Source organism: Malus sylvestris, chromosome 4, assembly GCF_916048215.2.
Source record: "Malus sylvestris chromosome 4, drMalSylv7.2, whole genome shotgun sequence".
NCBI lineage: Eukaryota > Viridiplantae > Streptophyta > Magnoliopsida > Rosales > Rosaceae > Malus > Malus sylvestris.
In genome coordinates, this window is record NC_062263.1 from 16,346,359 (window position 1) to 16,364,836 (window position 18,478).

Genomic DNA, 18,478 nt, shown 5'->3' on the forward strand with positions numbered 1-18,478 from the left:
TGGTGGCATGAAGATGAGTTCCTTTTTCACCTAGTTGGTGGCATGAGTGGCAAGTTGTCGAATGATATTAGAGTACAGGTTGTACATTTCATCACCTGGTTGGTGGCATGAAGGAGAGTATGGGTTGTACATTTTATCACCTGGTTGGTGGCATGAAGAAGAGTACTGGTTGTACATTTCATCACCTGGTTGGTGGCATGAAGATGAGTTCCTTCTTCACATTTCATCACCTAGTTGGTGAGAATAAAGGCAAGGTGTCGAGGCACATTGTAACAAGTGTCGAATGACACAAAGTATGTTGAACCCTTTCAAAGCACAGTTGGCTTTTGTATGAATGTGTTGGAATGTATGATTGAACGAATATACTGTGAAGCTGTTCGTTTATTTGTATAGTCTTGTTGACATATACTTAGACTTTGTTTCATGTTGGAAGCATTCATGTTGAAGCTTTGAACCCGAGTGTTTCATTGCTAAGAATGTAAGAGGATTAGGACCGAGTTTTCTAAATCACATCTTTATTGAATTCATGCCAAATAGTCTTCGTTACATAGGATGCCGAACGGCTGAAGCTTAACACTTATACAATGTGAGTTTACTTGTATAGTACTTCTAGTGATCAGCGTTCCATGGATGGCCATGGGTCTTGCCATCGGAGCTTCTAAGCTTGTAGGAGCCAGGGCGACTGATGTCAACAACTTCAAATGGTCCATCCCAGTTTGGACTAAGTGTTCCTTCACTCGGGACTCTGTCGCAGAGTAATCTTTTCTTCAATACTCAGTCCCCCACTTTGAAACAACGAGGTTTAACCCTTGAGTCATAGTAGTTGGAGATGCGCTGCTTGTAGGCGACATTCCTCAAGTGAGCCTGGTTTCTGTGTTCCTCGACTAGATCTAAGTTGAGGGTAAGTTGTTTGTCATTTTCACTTTGCACGTAGTTCTGGACTCGGAACGTTGCTTGCTTAAGCTCAACTAGGACAACTGCCTCTGTACCAAAGGCAAGTGAAAATGTGGTTTCTCCTATTGATGTCCGATACGAAGTATGGTATGACTAAAGAACTTGGGGTACAAATTATGGCCAACAACCTTTAGCCTTGTCCAAGCTGGTTTTCAAAGTTCGCTTGATTATTTTGTTGATGGCTTCGACTTGTCCATTAGACTGGGGATGAGCTGGTGAGGTAAAACATAAGTTGATGTTGAACTTCGAGCATAACATCTTGAACTTATTGTTGTTGAACTGTTGCCTGTTGTCAATGACTATCGCATTGGGAATGCCGAATCTTCGAAGGATGTTCTTCCATACGAAGTCTTATATTTTTGCCTCAGTAATGGTTGCCAGTGGTTCTACTTTAGCCCACTTTGTGAAGTACTCAACTGCAACAATTGCATAGCGAACCTTACCCTTCCCTGCAGGCATTGGGCAGATCAAATCAAGTCCCCATTGGGCGAAGGGCCAAGGGCTGATCATAGGAGTGAGCGGCTCGGGAAGGGAGTGAGGAATAGTTGCGTAGCATTGACACTTATCACATGAGCGAGATATTCTGATGGCATCTTGGTGGAGTGTTGCCAGTAATATCCTTGGTAAAAAGCCTTGTGTGCTAGGAATCGAGATCCAGCATGATCTCCGCATACTCCTTCATCTATTTCCCGAAGGACAATTTTCGCTTCTGCGGGCGTAAGGCATCTTAGGTATGGTAGGTTAAAACCCCGCTTGTAAAGTTGGTCATTAATGATCAAGTAACGGGTACCCTTGTATCAAATCTGCTTAGCTTGAACTTTGTCATTTGGAAGGGTGCCATGAGCAAGGAATCTATAAATCGGGGTAATCCAACTATCCCCCTGTTGTAAGTTGCACACTTCCGCAGCCATGATGCTTGGTGCTGCCAACAATTGGACCTGAATTTTTCTCCCAATCTTGTCTTCCACCGCTGAGGCTAGGTAAGCCAAAGCATCTGCATGACTGTTTACCGCTCAAGGAATTTGGGTGATCTGGTAGTGGAAGTGCTTGAGCAACAATTGTGTTTGTGCCAGATATGCTGCCATGTGGCTATCCTTAGCGTCAAAGTTGTTGGTGACCTGGTTAACAACCAATTGATAGTCACTGAAGATATCAATTCGTTTAACCTCAAGGTGTTTGGCCAAACGTAAGCCTGCTACGAGGGCTTCATATTCGGCCTTATTGTTCGACGCCTTGAATTTGAAACGAAGAAAATACTCCATTACCACTTTGTCAGGGGTCGTAAGGACTAGTCCTGCTCCACAACCCTGTTGGTTAGACGAGCCATCAACATATAGACTCCATGATGGGGCTATTGGTTCTATTTTCTAAGCTTCCGAGGGTAATGAAACCACTTCTTTAGGCATAGAAACAATGTGAACAGGATATGCGAGGTCGACGATGAAGTCTGCCACTGCTTGGCCCTTATCAGCTGGCTTTGGTTGGTAGGAGATGCCAAACTCACCTAGTGCTATCGCCCATTTTATCATTCACCCCGAAATGTCAGGACTTTGGAGTATCTGTCGAAGAGGATGATTGGTAAGCACGATGATGGAGTGTGCTTGGAAGTAAGGGCGAAGTTTTCAAGCAGACATGACCAATGCTAAAGCCAATTTCTCAATGTTAGAGTATCGTGTCTCTGCATCTTGTAAGGCCTTGCTAGCGTAGTAGACATGCCGTTCGACATTACCATCATTTCGAATGAGAACGAAACTTACTGCTGAAGCCGATACCGACAGATAAATAATGAGAATGTCACCAACCTCAGGTTTGGAGAGCAGATGGGCTTTACTCATGTAGTCTTTGAGGTTCTTGAATGCCTCAGCACATTCAACAATCCATGTAATGTACTTCTTACTTCCCTTAAGTGCTTTGAAGAAAGGAGCACATCTGTCTATAGCCTTAGAGATGAACCTAGTTAAGGCTACCACCTTACCAGTAAGGCTCTGGATGTCTTTTGAAGTTACCGGTTCCTTCATGTCGAGGATTGCTTTGATCTTCTCGGGATTAGCCTCAATGCCTCATTGGCTTATCATGAAGCCTAAGAATTTGCCAAAGCCTACGCCGAATGCACATTTGTTGGGATTCAACCTCATTCGATACCTCTTCAGAATGGTGAAAGTTTCAGATAGGTTAGCGATGTGTTGGTCAACATGTTTGCTCTTGACTAGCATATCATCAACGTAAACTTCCACGCTCTTCCCAATCTATTCGGCAAACATTGAATTGACTAGTCTCTGATAAGTCGCTCCTGCATTCTTTAGGTCAAAGGGTATGACTTTATAGCACTATAGTCCCCTGTCAATAATGAAGGATGTGTGTTCTTGGTACGGAGGGTTTATGAAGATTTGATTGTATCCTGAGTAAGCATCCATAAAGCTCAGGATTTCACACCTGCCGTAAAGTCTATAAGTCTATCAATGAGAGGAATAGGAAAGCTATCATTCGGGCATCATTTGTTTAGGTCGGTGTAGTCGACACACATTCTCCACAAGACCTTTTCGAGCAAGAGACTTTCTTTGGTCGGATTGTTCTTAACAAGGACCATATTTGTTACCTATGTTGGGTAATTGACTTCATGGACGAAGCTTATGCCTTTGAATTTTGCAACTTCTGCCTTCATCGTTTCGTATTGTTCAACGTCATAAGATTTTCGCTTCTGTCTCATCGGCTTGGTCTTGGGGTCAATACTCAAGCGATGACATATAATATCAGGAGAGATGCCTGGCATGTCCTTGTATGACCAGGAGAAGACCTTAGTGTTCTCTTGCAAAAAAGAGATCAATGTCAACCGAATGGGTGGTGACAAGGTGGTGTCAATCTTCACCAACTCCAGCTCTTCAGCGGGTTGTGCTTGATGGGTGAAACAGTCATCTCGAGGATCGTCGGGTTGACTGTTGCCACCGTGAAGATCCAAGTTGGTTTCATCCGGGCTGGTTTTTATGACTTGGTGATGTATAAAAAAGGTTTCTTTGGGCACAAACAGGTGTTGTTGCTTGACCGAAGTGTTGTAACATGACCGTGCACTAAGTTGATCTCCTCTGATGTAACCATTGCCATAGGGGGTTGGAAATTTCATCAACAACATATGTGTGGATACCATGGCCTTGAGATCATTGATGCCTGTGATTCCAAAAATGACATTGTATGCCGTTAGGCAATCAACCACCAGGAAGTTAGTGGTAATGGTAGCTGTGTACGGGCCTGTACCAATGATGAAAGGTAAGTGTATGCTCCCTAAAGGTTGCACGATATCACCGGCGAAGCTTATCAGAGGAGAAATCGAGCGATCGAGCAAGTGTTCAGCTACATCAAGTGCCTTGAAAGCTTTAGTAAACATGATATTGACCGAAGCCCCCGTGTCTACCAGGATTTGTCGTACTTCAAAGTTAGCTATGTGAGCCTCCACGATCAGTGGGTCGTTGTGAGGGTAGATGATACCTCTTTCTTCCTCAAGGTAGAAACATATTGGATCCCAGTTAGGCTTTTGATACTTGCCTCCCTTGATGTCTTCCACGTGAAACACTTGGTGGCTAGGCCTTAAAACTCGTTTGCTGTTTTTCATGGCCCTATTGGAAGATCCAGATATGGGTGTGCCGCCACTTATGGAATATATCACATTCACTTGGCGTTGGTTACGGTTATCCCTTGAAGGGTGAAGAATGAATCAATCAATGTTTCCTTCACGCGCCAAAGCTTCAATATGATCACGAATAGTGATACACTTCTCACCGTCATGGCCGTTATGCTCGTGGTAGTAGGAAAATGTGCATGTGTTCTTCGTGGGATTGTAACCCAACTGCCTCGGCAATGGCTTCGGTATCAGGTGTGCTATGCTGGGGTAAATGGCCAAGCATGTGGCGTTCAAAGGTGTGTATGTCTCATACCTCGAGGTAAGGCCTATCCTGGCACGTGCTTGGCCCATTGTGTTGACTGCCTGAGGGCGAGCATTATCGTGACGATACCTTTGGTTATCGCGATAGTGTCCCTTACTCCTTTTACTAAAATGAGACTGGTGAGGAAGGAAATCTTTCCTTTTTCCCTGAGGTTGATATGTCTGTTGACTTGGCAAAGTATTAAGTAAGGCAGGGGAAGGCACCACTGCCGTTTGGAAGGTCGAGGTTTTCTCATTTGGTTGGATCTGACTTCCACTCCCTACTTGTTGATAAGGGGTGGCTGTGGGGGGTTTCCCTTGATATGTCCTTGCCTCGGCAGAGGCATGGTTGTAAGCCTGTGCCATCATCTCAGAGTAAGTCTTCCAAGTGTTGGCATTGATCATGTACTTGAAGAAACAATCACGTAGGCCTGCCGTGAAGGCTTTGAGGACAGTCTTGTCGTTTGCCTCGGCATAACGGGAATATTCATGGCTGAAGCGGCTAGCATACATACGTAATGACTCGTTTGGCTTCTGGCAAATAGTGTATAAATCATCAACAGAATGCAAGCGATCGGTCTGGAAAATGTGTTAAGAAACAAACAGTTTCCTCAATTCTTCAAATGAGTCTACCGTCTCAAGTAAGATGGCAATACTAGTTTAGAGCTCCGCCAGAGAGGGTGAAGGGGAAGAGAAGACGTCGCTCTTTGTTGGTGTGCATCCGGTATGCCATGGTGGACTCAAAGAGGTTAAGGTATTCAATCAGGTCCTCCTTTCCAGTATAAAGTTACAAGCCAAGCTTCTGCTTTGTCTTTGCTTGGAGGGGGTGTCGAGGATCCTCTTTGTAAGAGGGCCAGGCCTAGTTTGGTTCCAATCAGGTATCTCAGCTTATCATTCGGCTTTCAACTTGTTTACTTCCTTAAGGAGCTGTAAGACAAGAGGGTCTTGAGTGGAGTCATGTTCCACTGGAGCATTCTTTCGTAAATCTCTATCTCCTCTTGAAAGTAGGAATGTTTGATCAAGAGCATGTGATTTTTCCCTCGACTCGCCGTACTGACTTTCAAGGTATGTCTGTCGGAACATCTCTGAGTCCCCTATACCTTCGTGTTCCTCTAGGACTTGTTTCCCCTTCCCCAAATTGGTAGCTGGTCTAGGACATGGGGGGGACCGAGTCTTTCAGAGACCTTTGGGTCATTGATCTTCAAGCTTACATGGATGTGATTGTCTCGACTTTGCTTTAGAAAGTCTCGACAGTCACGTTTCGATCCTTCCACTCATTCTGTAAGGAGGTGCCTTCCTCCACTCCTCCTGCTTTGGGTCGAAGCAGTTGGGTTGAGAGAAGTCTCATGTTGGTCGCCATTTCGATGAGTGGCTCGCTCCTCAATAGGAATACCCATGTCGAGGGCAAATGACCCTCCGTGTTGGGGGGGGCACCCAGTTGATGGTTGACTTCCACAAGGGTGATGAGCTTATGTGTTTTAGTATATCTAGCCTCGTGGAGCATCTCGAAGACCTTCTTATACTGCTCTTGGAGGATCTCATTCTTCATCGCTATCTTATTGTTCTGAGCTTCCAGCTAATCGACTTTAGCCTGAAGAGCAAACTTCTTTTATCCCTTCCTTTGTTGCTTCGCACCAGGTGCAAAAGGGGTGTCATTCTGTGTGCTGTGGCTTCCTTCGCTCCCTATGTTGGAAAGGGATGCCTGGTCAAAAGAGAGTGTACGAATGGTGGAAACCAGCTTAACAAAGCTGAAGAGAGTGGGAATAAGTGTCGTTCCCACAGACGGCGCCAAATGTTAATGCACAAAATCAGTGAGGACTTTGGTACAACAAAAAGTGTTAAATTTGTGACCTTCGCTAGATTGCTCCGGTCACTAGTGTGGATAAGTATGTATGAATCCCGAAACTATTGAGCACCTTACCCGTCAAACTACATTCATCGGGCAAAAGTCTCTGAAAAGAAAAAAACATTGACCAGTTTTGCCCGATCAAACATTTAATTACGTCAAGCAAAGGTATTTGGCCCAATGAAAGATTGTTCGTCGAGCAAATGGTAATTTCTGGCAGTGAGTATGAATCCCACAGTGAGAAAATGAGAGACCTTGCATGTGCTTGTAAGATATTGAGCTACTCACCTTATTACCAATTTATTTTAAGGTGTAACCTTAACTTTCTTTTTAGTATCATGGTAGGTTGTCTGATTTATGAAACCCAATGACCAAACGTTATGGCTCATTAAGGTTTCTAGAATCCGTTAGTGGGTATGATTCTAGGGAGGTGAAGCCTATATAAGTTTGAGGTCCCTATGCACGCTATTAACACACCACAATCCAAGAAATCTCTATTAGTTCGTAGTATAAGGGGCAACATTGCATAAAAGTATTTCAAGCTATTCCATCCTTGAGTTTGATCATCCAGAAATTCACTATGTCGTCTTCTCCAGGTAACTAATGCTTATTAGTTTAGATTACATGATCTGATTAAAGTTTACAGTGCTTCTAAGAGACTATGCTACGCACCGAACTGTTAATTAACTTTATAGTGAAATCTCAACACTTTTCAGATATACCTTAATTGGATGAAAGAATCTCTCCACCGATAAAAACAACTCTGGGTGATCCGTGATAGTTATCAGCTAGTTGACAGCATTTGCTAACAACTGAGAACTGACAATTGGTTGGTTGGAGAAGATGACCTAGAATGGTAAAGAGTAGGGTTCACTGGCAGTACATTTTGCTTACAACTTTACACACACGTGCGGCTCCACATGGGATGGGATTTCTGTGAAATGGTGAATCCACGCTTCTTCCTTTTCAGGCTGTTCTTGTAGAAAAGCATTGCGTCAATATTTGTGAGCTGTGACTCGCCTTAGATGTAAACTATGTAACCCATCAGTATTTTTCAACCATGTCAGGACTGCACGTGTTAGTCCTTAACCAGGGCCCCCGCATAAGCATTTTGTCCTTGACTTTACATATCCATTACATCTTTTAATTTTGGCATTCCACTATCATTCAAACTTATGGAAACGTATGGGTTTTTGTTTGAAAAATATTGGATTTCTTATATATATAAACAGTCATTTCATTTTTCAAACAGATTGTTATTTGATACGCGTATTAAATTATAAAACAGAACTTCTAAAGAGATAAAAATAAATAAATAAATAATTGAACACCTATCGATTTGTATGGAAGAGCTAACTAATTTTCTTTTAGTTTGGAGAAAAAACGTGGGGCTATTTTGAATTTTGACAGAACTAGAAGTGCGATTTGATGTGAAGATCAGGATTTAATGAGGCAGTTCAGTGTTTGTTTAGATTCTAGCTTTTATTGAGGCAATTCGTGTAGCTTGAGTCCGCGACAGGATATATCTTTTTTTATTTTTTATTTTTATTTTTTTCGAACAAACGATATCATCTATATTAAGAGAGAGGTGATGAGCTTAACTTTACACTGGGCTAGCAATAATATAATTCAAATTTTTCTTTAGTGAGAATCGAACCTAAAACTTCTTACTTATAAATGAAGAGGAATACCACTAAAACGTAGTACCAAGTGAGAGGAAACATCTTTAAATTGGAACGGATTCCACTTTGGTTCTTCAATAGTTATACAAATCTCCTTCCACAGTGTCTCAGTTTTGGTTCAATGATTGGAATCATGTTTTACGGCACCTTAGTGAGATCAATTTTATTTGTGTACATATTTACCGAAAATGTAACTGGATGGTAGTTTGTTAGCTTCTTATGGGTTTGGGGGCTGTGCTTATTGTAGGTGCTCTACAATCCTAGCATTTGTTGTTTATGTATATGGTCGAGATTTTTCTTTTTTATCCTACTTAGTTATTAGAGTAAATATAGAAATATAGAGAATAATCCGAATGATGACTTTGAGGTACAACTTGAATCATTTCCTTAAAGTGTTATTTGCCCCCACTCGAATGAGTTTGCTAAAGGGTTATTGGCAAATCACTTCCAGGATACAACAAAGTATGAAATATTTGATTAGCAAAACCGAATTGTATTCCCTTAGAAATAACTAGAAAGAAATTGTATGAATGTGATGAGGAGAGAAAAGAGAGCAAATAAATTATGTAGACAACAAATTTCTGAATGAATCTTTTCTACTAATGTTACCAATATATATAGGGAAAATTGCACTTTTAGACATATCCTTTGGTTTTGGGTGTGTCCTCTCACCATGAGATATAACTGAACATTGTAGCAATGTTTCTAATGGATATGTCTGATGCAAGAAGCGTAAAAGAATGCATATGTACGCGATGCATGATGCATTATGTCTTTTCGCTAATTACAAAAAGGTGTACTGCTTCATTTCAAAGGGTTGGGTCAAATCCCATCCCATCCTGTCAAACATTGCTGGTTCACTACACCAATATATATATAATTTAATTATTTATTATTGAAATCTCTAACAATCCTTTCCAATTTCAATAATATATAATAAATGATATTACAATAATTCTCTCTTTATAATTATCACAAGCATACCGATATAATCATGCATACAATAAATGTGTCTTTCGAATTAAACCTTTAATTAGTGTAAGTAATTCCAAGTTATAACGAATGCGATGGTGACTTAAGTTTAAACCAACTATTCTTATGTTAAAACCGGAATCACTACACACATGATTATGTCTTATTTCCTTAAAGAAATTCCTGAACCAATTAAGCACTATTATCGCCTTGTGCTTATCCTGGTTTCATAAACATTTACAAGAGAAAACCCAACTCTTGGCAGAAGCGGCACCACTTCTTATGTTCGTACAGGTGAGGTTCCTTCCCATGTCCCTACTACTATAGACATAACTACAAATAACCTCATTAAGAGATAAAACTCATCCTCCTAACGTAGCAGTCTTGCATTGATCATCTTGGAATGAGCTATATAATAATTTTCAATGCTTTCACAACCACTTAACAATAACTTGTTATTACCCATTAAACTTTTAAACTAGTGATGTTCTAGACAAAGTCGGGTTACCATTATTGGTGGCAAATTTTCAGTAAAGGGTTTTAGCCCCATTCCACTAGATGTACTAACTACCAAAGCTCTTGAAAGTGCTTTCGTTAACGGATCCGCCAAGTTATTACTTGATTTAACATAAACAATATTAATAACTCTATCAGTTATTAATTGCTTGACATATTCATGTCTCAAGCTAATATGTCTAGACTTTCCATTGTATACCTTATTGTATGCTCTAGACAAAGTAGTCTCATTATCACAGTATAAAGAAATGGATGGCATTGGTTGTGGCCACAACTCTATTTCCAGTAACAAATTTCTAATCCATTCCGCTTCTTTATATGCTGCTGCTAATGCTATAAATTCAGATTCCATAGTTGAATGTGCTATACATGTTTTCTTTTTCAAAGCCTAAGAAATTGCTCCTCCGGCAATTGTAAAAATCCACCCTGATGTAGACTTATTATCATTAGCACTTGTTATCCAATTTGCATCTGAATATCCTTCAAGTACTGTTGGAAACTCAGAGTAAGTTATACTCAGGTTAATAGTTCTTTTAAGATAACCAAAAATTCTATTTATTGCTTTTCAATGAGCAGTACCTGGATGACTAGTGTATTTAGAAAGTTTGCTTACTGCAAATGCGATATCTGGCCTGGTACAATGCATGGCATACATTAAACTTTCGATTACACTAGCATACTCAAGCTGCGCAACAGACCTACCATAATTATTAAGCAAAGTTTCACTAGGGTCATAAGGGGTATTTGCTTTTTTTATTTGTAGATGCTTAAACTTAAAAAGCAATTTTTCTATATAATGTGACTAACACAAAGCATAACCCCCACTATGCTTCTTTACTTTAATTCCCAATATAATATCTACTTCATTCAAGTCCTCATCTTGAATTTTGAATTTAGATACTCTTTAGTTTCAGATACACCTTTCATGTTTGTACCAAAAATTAGCAAGTCGTCGACATATAAACATATAACAACACCATAATCATTTGTGAATTTAGAGTATATGCATTTATCAGCACTGTTATATCTAAATCCATATGATAAAATGACAAAATCAAACTTTTCATGCCATTGTTTTGGTGCTTGCTTCAATCTATATAATGACTTTACTAATTTACAAACCTTCTTTTCATTCCCAGAGAGAACAAACCCTTCTGGTTGTTCCATATAGACTTCTTCATCTAAATCACCATTTAAAAAGGCCCTTTTCACATCCATTTGATGCACATGCAAATTATATAAAGATGCCATTGCAAACAATATTCTAATTGATATGAGCCTAGCTACCGGTGCATATGTATCGAAATAGTATATTCCCTTTTTCTGCTTAAAATCTTTGGCAACTAGTCTGGCTTTAAATGTCTGAATAGACCCGTTTGTATTGTATTTACTTCTAAATACCCACTTACAACCTATTGCTTTTGATCCTTGGGGCAAGTCTACTAAAACCCATGTCTGATTAGATATTAATGATTCAAATTCATCATCTATAGCTTTTTTCCAAAAGGCTGCATCTCTTGAAGTCAATGCTTCGCTTAGACTATTAGGATCATCCTCAACATTCAACAATATGGGTATTTTCTTAAAAACCTTTGTTCTATTTCCTTCGGCTAAAAATACAATAAATTGAGATGTGTTTGTACCATACTTAGGGCCTCCGTATTTAGATCTTGTATAAATACTCGGGGGACTCAAATGTAATTATGTAATAAAGGAAGGGGCAAATATGTAATAAGTGAGGAGCCCTTATTCTATAAAAGGACCCCTCACTCTCCTCATTAAGAGATGCCATTTTCTTAGGCCATGGGAAGAGCTCTCTCACCCTTAGAAGCTCTCACCCTCTCATCCTTAATCCTCTCAAAGAAATACAATATCAGTGTGGACGTAGCCCAAACATTGAGGTGAACCACGATTCATTTTGTGTTATTTACTTTCTTTTAGATTCACGGTCGGATTTACGTTGTTCCAAGTCCCCTCCGGTTTTATGCATCAACATTTGGCGCCGTCTGTGGGAATCAACACAAAAAGTTATGTCGGTTCTCTCTTAATTTTTCACATCCGCTGTGAATCTGTAAAAAATTACAAAAACCAAGAACACCATTCTTTCTAAAAATCCTAAGATTCTCTCTCTAAATACCCAGAAAAACCCTCTCTCTCACTACACAAATTAAACCCTCTTTTTATCAATTGTAGCAAAGTATGTAAGTAGGGATCGTTCTAGGCCAAGGATTAGGAGGGATTGCTAAATCACTTGAAAATTGACTCAAAACGTAAAAACAAAGTTTAAAACACTAAACTAGACTCAAAGAATGCAAAACTAAACTCTTAAAACACTAAAACAAACCAAAAGACTCAAAACAGCCCAGAAACACTCAAAACTGCCTTAAAAACACTTTCTGGGCAGTTTTGAACACAAAACGCATTTTGGACGAAAATAGGTTATAACTTGACTCAAGACACTTAAGAACACAAACTAAATTGATTTCTAACTAATCTCACACTTCAATATAAATGGGGATTGAGTTTTGACGAAAATTGAAAACAAAAACAAAACTTTGTAAATTAAACAGATTCTAAAACGAATTTGATAAAAGTGAATGGATGGAAAGCTAGCTAAGGGGTTCTTCTCCACACATGTCACACTTGCATAGAAAACGATTTCCAATTGCTTCTCAAGAAACCATGAATTCCCAAAGCCCCAGATTAACCTTGAATTGCACTAATTAACCCTCAGATTTTCCTAAAGTTATCGAATTGGATGAATTGCATACGACAACCCAAAGCATTCCTCACAAGTTCCATGCATGAATTGCATAACAAAGATACAAGCAAAGATCATTAAGTTCTATGAAAACCATAAGCATTGGCGAGACACTTGTTACTATGAATTGCATGAAACTTATGCCAAGAATTTACTTAACACGATTGTGATCAACAACCTTTACTACTTTTGAATATAAGTTCGTAACGATTAGGTGAAATTCCCTTATATCCTAGCATCAAACTTATGCATGAAAATTAAGCGTGCACTTTCAACCAACACACACAAATAAGTTCTAATTCATGTAGATAAGCAAATTGAATTCACAACTTATGAAACGCAATTAGAAGTAATCAAATCATATAGCAAGCATGAACATGGTTTCGAATCCCCCCCTAGCCAAGGGGGGTTTAGTTCCTCATACTCGCAAAGCAAAGATACATAAATTTAGACATTAAAATTCAAAGAAAGAAAACACCTAGATGATCCAACTTGGACAGCAGGTACATCCACGAACCCTCCTTCCTCCTTGCTGCGGCACTTGGTTTAAGAGCAGGGTTTGGGTAGTATTTGTATGGGAGAATAGGTAGGGAATGGTATGGAAGGGTTTAGGATTGATGGGGGGTGCGGCAAGGGTGTTTAAGGGCAAGAACTATGGCAGATGGTGAGTGAGGGGTGCGGCAGAGAAGGTGAATGACTTTCTGGCGTGTAGAATGATTGTGAGAGGTGGTGGTTCGGCTAGGGCTGAGATATGAGTATATATAGGCACCTAAAACCCTAGGGTAGTCAAATATGGACTTGGATAACCCAAATCCACAAGGAAAAAGGCTTAGGAAATCAGAATCCACAAGGAAACAGGTTAAAATGTGCGGCATATAAGGGATAAGGAGGATAAGGCTTCTAGAATGCCTTGCAAGGCAAGGCAAAAGGTTCTAGATCAGGTATAGGTGCGGCATGGATTAAGGAATAAGGATATGGCTTCTAGAAAGCCCAAAACCAAGAGGAAATAGGCCCTAACCCACGGCAAGAATGAGAAAATATTCCAAAACCCTTCTTTGTGTCTTCCAACGCTTAGGAACCTTCTAATGTTGCTGAAACATAAGGCCAACTAAGTTTAGGAAAGATCAACCCAAAGTAGAAACTTTTAGGCTTAACTTTCCTACTTCAAGTAGGAAACCTTGTTTGAGTAGGAATCTTCATTCTTCTAGGAATCCATCTTCAACTAGGAATCCCTTGAATCTTCAAGTCTTCAATTTCGTCCAAACCTTTTGTTCCAAGCATGTGCTATTCAATCCAAGCTCACTTTTGCTCCAAAAAGCTCCAAATTGCATCTTTTTATGTAATATGCCCTTAAAACCTGAAAACACATGAAACTAGCTTAAAAGACTACTTTAAACTAAGAAAACATAACGAAAATGCATAAGAACAAGCTAGCTAATGCGCATAAATATGCTTATATCATCTGTGGGAATCAACACAAAAAGTTATGTCGGTTCTCTCTCAATTTTTCACCTCCGCTGTGAATCTGTAAAAAATTACAAAAACCAAGAACACCACTCTTTCTAAAAATCCTAAGATTCTCTCTCTAAATACCCAGAAAAACCATCTCTCTCACTACGGCTGACAATCTTCCTCTCCCTCTCTCTCACTGCTTCCTAGTCCATCTCAGCCTCTTCATCTTCCCCAATCTTTCCACGACGATCTTTTCCAAACCCTTCTCTCAAAGCCACTCCTTCGGACCTGCTCTCTCTGCTAGGCCTCAAATCCCACTCTTCGTCCGTCGACCCCATTGTTGCCTAAGAACTCACTTCCTGCTTCAGATTCCTTGTGCCCTTTTCGCCAATTGCCAAGGAAAATTGCCTGCTAAGTTATTCGAATCGGAAAGTCTTGTGCTTGGAGCATAAGGGTGGTGATTTGTGCCAGCGGGAGGAGGATGAGCTCGTTTGGTGGCCACCTCGGTCGGTTTTGGAGCTGGCTCACCTGGCTGTTGATATGCCGGTTAGGCGAAATCTTCTTACCAACAAGCAGAGATCTTTGTCCCCTGTGCCTCAGATCCACATCTTCAATACATTTAAGGAAGCCAAGTCTGTATTCTCGGAAACTCTCAGAATCCACGCACCATAAACTTAAAAGCATTAAGCTTTCTATTTTTCCATCCCAAAAAAGGAAACAACAACAAAAGCAACCAACAATTATTTTTATTTTATTTTGGAGGACTTGGGTCAATTGTAATATTGATTGGTAGCCACGAATTCTTGGGCTGGGAGGAGAATCAAAAGCCTCGACCCTGAAGTAGTTTCGAAAGCGATTCGGGAAGTCACACTCTACAGTTGAAAATTGTGGATGGAATTGCACTACTACAATATTAGCTTTAGGTGGCGGATGATGGTGGCGGATTTAGAAAAATATTGTCGGATAAATTATATCCGACACATCATTTAATTAGTGGCGGATATTATAAAAATTTTGTCGGTTATATCCGACATAAATTCCTGGCGGATAATTACTGGCGGATATTAGAAAAATACTAATGGTTATATCCGACATACATTCCTGGCGGATAATTACTGGCGGATATTATAAAACTCATGTCGGTTATAACAGATTCTGGCGGTTTTTAAGTTACTGGTGGCGGTTATAACCTAAACTATCACAACATGCAGAAAACCAATCAGAACATGCCACGCATGCATGGAGGACACGTCCAGGTCCATTTCCTCAGATTCCAACCTCCCATCGAGTACAAAATCCCACATGGGGACTCCCTTCAAAAAAAAAAAAAAAAAAAAAAAAAAAAAATCCCACATGGGGACATGAGAAGAAGGAACCTTCTATTTTAAATTAAACATATATTAAATATTGTCATATACACATCCTTTAAAGAATTTTTTTTTTCTCCGAACATTTAAAGTAATTAAATAAAATAAGTTTTATGGGATATAAAATCCCATAAGATTTGAACTTTAACTTTAACATTTATGGGATTAAACAACAACCTGCACCCTTAGAAAAGAATTGTTTTTTTTATTGAATGTCATGATAAAAGATAAATGTTTCCATAAGAACGTACCCATGTACACTTATAGTAATTCACAAGAATGTATTCATATACAATTTCAACATTAAAACTCATATGTGACAACAACAAGAAAAACAATGTACCCATATAAATTATTAATGTAAAAAATGATTAAAGGATAGAAAAATGGAAGCAAACCATACGACCAAATTACTTAAGGCTACATATTATATAAATCTTATAGGAAAAGTTATACATATATGGGTACAAAAAAATTTAGAAGAGAAAGTTACAATGGTAGTATAGAATAAAAGTTATGTACATGGATTAAGGAACAAGAGAAGAGAATGTAGCCTATGAAATTAAAATTGCATTCAGAGCAATATAATGTTCATTTTTTACGATTTTGCAATATGATGGTCATGGAGAAAAAAAAAAGTTTGAAATTTTTTTAGCGAAATTTAAATTCGAAGATACATATTCAATATAATAATGTCGAATTTGAATATAAGCATAAATTTGACAGTTGGATCGTTGAAAAAAGTTTCGTAGGATGCATATCGCATCAAAACGGTAGATTAAACAAACACTTAGAGTTAATATTAGACTTCCATTAAGTATAAAATAAGATTTTGTGGTATTTACTAGTGTAAATATTTTAAATTGAAGATCAAATTTGTTCAATGCATTCTTATAGGGTCGAGGAGTGTAGCTATAAAAAATAATCAAAATCAGAGCTAAAATAACCGTTAAATTATGATTTTTCATTTATAACTGTCGAAATTTTTTGTTATGTTACCTAATATTTGAATGTTTGTTTTTTGTGATTTTTTACGTATGCGATCTCAGAGTGTGTACAAATAAGTTTGATGGTTGGATCGTTGAAAAAAATTTCGTAGGATGCATATCACATCAAAACGGTAGATTAAACAAATACTTAGAGTTAATATTATACTTCCATTAAGTATAAAATAAGATTTTGTGGTATTCACTAGTGTAAATATTTTAAATTGAAGATCAAATTCATTCAATGCATTCTTATAGGGTCGAGGAGTGTAGCTGTAAAAAATAATCAAAATCGGAGCTTAAATAACCGTTAAATTGTGATTTTTTGTTTATAACCGTCGAAAACTTTTGTTATGTTATCTAATCTCTGAATGTTTGTTTTTTGTGATTTTTTACGTATGCGATCTCAGAGTATGTACAAATAAGTTTGACGGTTGGATTGTTGAAAAAAGTTTTGTAGGATGCATATCGCGTCAAAACGGTAGATTAAACAAACACTTAGAGTTAATATTAGACTTCCATTAAGTATAAAATAAGATTTTGTGGTATCCACTAGTGTAAATATTTTAAATTGAAGATCAAATTCGTTCAATGCATCTGGCGAGGTCTCGGATGGTGAATGCAGAAAATTCAGGGGATATGGAAAAAGCAGAAAGTGATTTATATTTTTTTTTATTATTAATATATGTTAGTAAATTTTTTCAATGCATCTACCGTTTTGACGGCTAAATCCGAGAGTAAATACTAAAACCGCCAGAAACTCTGTCGGTTATAACCGACATAAAATTTACTAATAACAATAAATAAAAGAATTCTTGTTGGCTAGAACCGAATTCAATGTCAGACCCAAAAGCAAAACCCAGAATAGTGTGCTGCATCGGCGACACCCATGGCTTCCACACCAGGCTTCAAAACCTCTGGTCCAATCTCCAATCTGCCATCGACCCATCAGATTTCTCCACCACCCTTATCATTTTCCTCGGCAATTACTACGACCGCGGCCCCGACACCAAAAAAAGTCATCGACTTTCTCGTCTCCCTGCCCTCTAGGTACCCAAGTTAGAAGCACGTCTTCCTCACCGGCAACCATGACCTGGCCTTAATCGCCTTCGTGGGCGTCCTGCCGCCGCCTCTCGACGGGTCGGAGTTTTTCGAGGGGTGGAAGGAGCATGCGAATAGCGAGGATAAAGAAGGGTGGTTTAAGAGAGATGGGTACGAGAGGATGCACTTGCAGGGGAAGAGATGGGGTGGCAAGATCAAGGCTAAGTTTAATGCGGCTAAAGGGACAGAGTACAAAGGTTCAATTTATGATGCTGGGCCCACATTTGAATCCTATAGGATCTCGCATGGTTCTGCTGGTATGTGTTTCAAGTTTTTTCTGGATTTGTGTGTGAGATTTGTCTGTGTCTTCGTCGTCATTAAAGAGGAAGTACAGCTCCCTCAACTGGGCATAGGCAGGGTACAGGACGAACACCTCCCTCAGCTACTTCGCCTCCCTTCTCTCTCCCCCGCCGCTGGATCCATCTGCTCCCTTGCCTGCGGCAGCGCTCATGTTCTCGCCTTAACCTCAGGTGGGAAGGTGCTAACATGGGGAAGGGATGCAAGAGATCTTTTCACGTGCGAAGCTCGTTTGTGTCCAAGTCGGGGCTCCGGATCATCCACGAGAGGTCTGATCAATGGAGGCGTAACAGTTGGGATGGCCGCCACCTGCTAGAGGCTTGGATGTGGCTTCGTACTTTGAAGCCATGATGATGTCTGCCATCTGCCAAGAAAAGAAAATTTCGTTAAAGAAGACGCAATGAACAGAGAGAAAGCAAAAGGAAAAAGAGAAAAGAAAGAATTATGCTTTCTTTACTTGAAAGCTGAAGCAATTCGATAAATAGCGTTTAGTGCTTTCTTTATTTTGTCAACAACCCGCAGAAAAGCTATGGATAACAGGCACGCAAATTTGCTAAAGCAAGGAATAAAGGGAGCAGATCATGCCTGCTGACCAAACCCCATGATGAAAACCTGCAATGGGAAGAAAAGG

The 18,478-nt window shown here is 39.4% G+C and overlaps 1 pseudogene; it reads left to right on the forward strand.

The window, feature by feature from the left end:
• The first annotated feature begins 17,286 nt into the window (after positions 1–17,286).
• LOC126618148 (tyrosine-protein phosphatase RLPH2-like) lies at positions 17,287–18,163 on the forward strand (annotated as a pseudogene).
• The last annotated feature ends 315 nt before the right edge of the window (positions 18,164–18,478 follow it).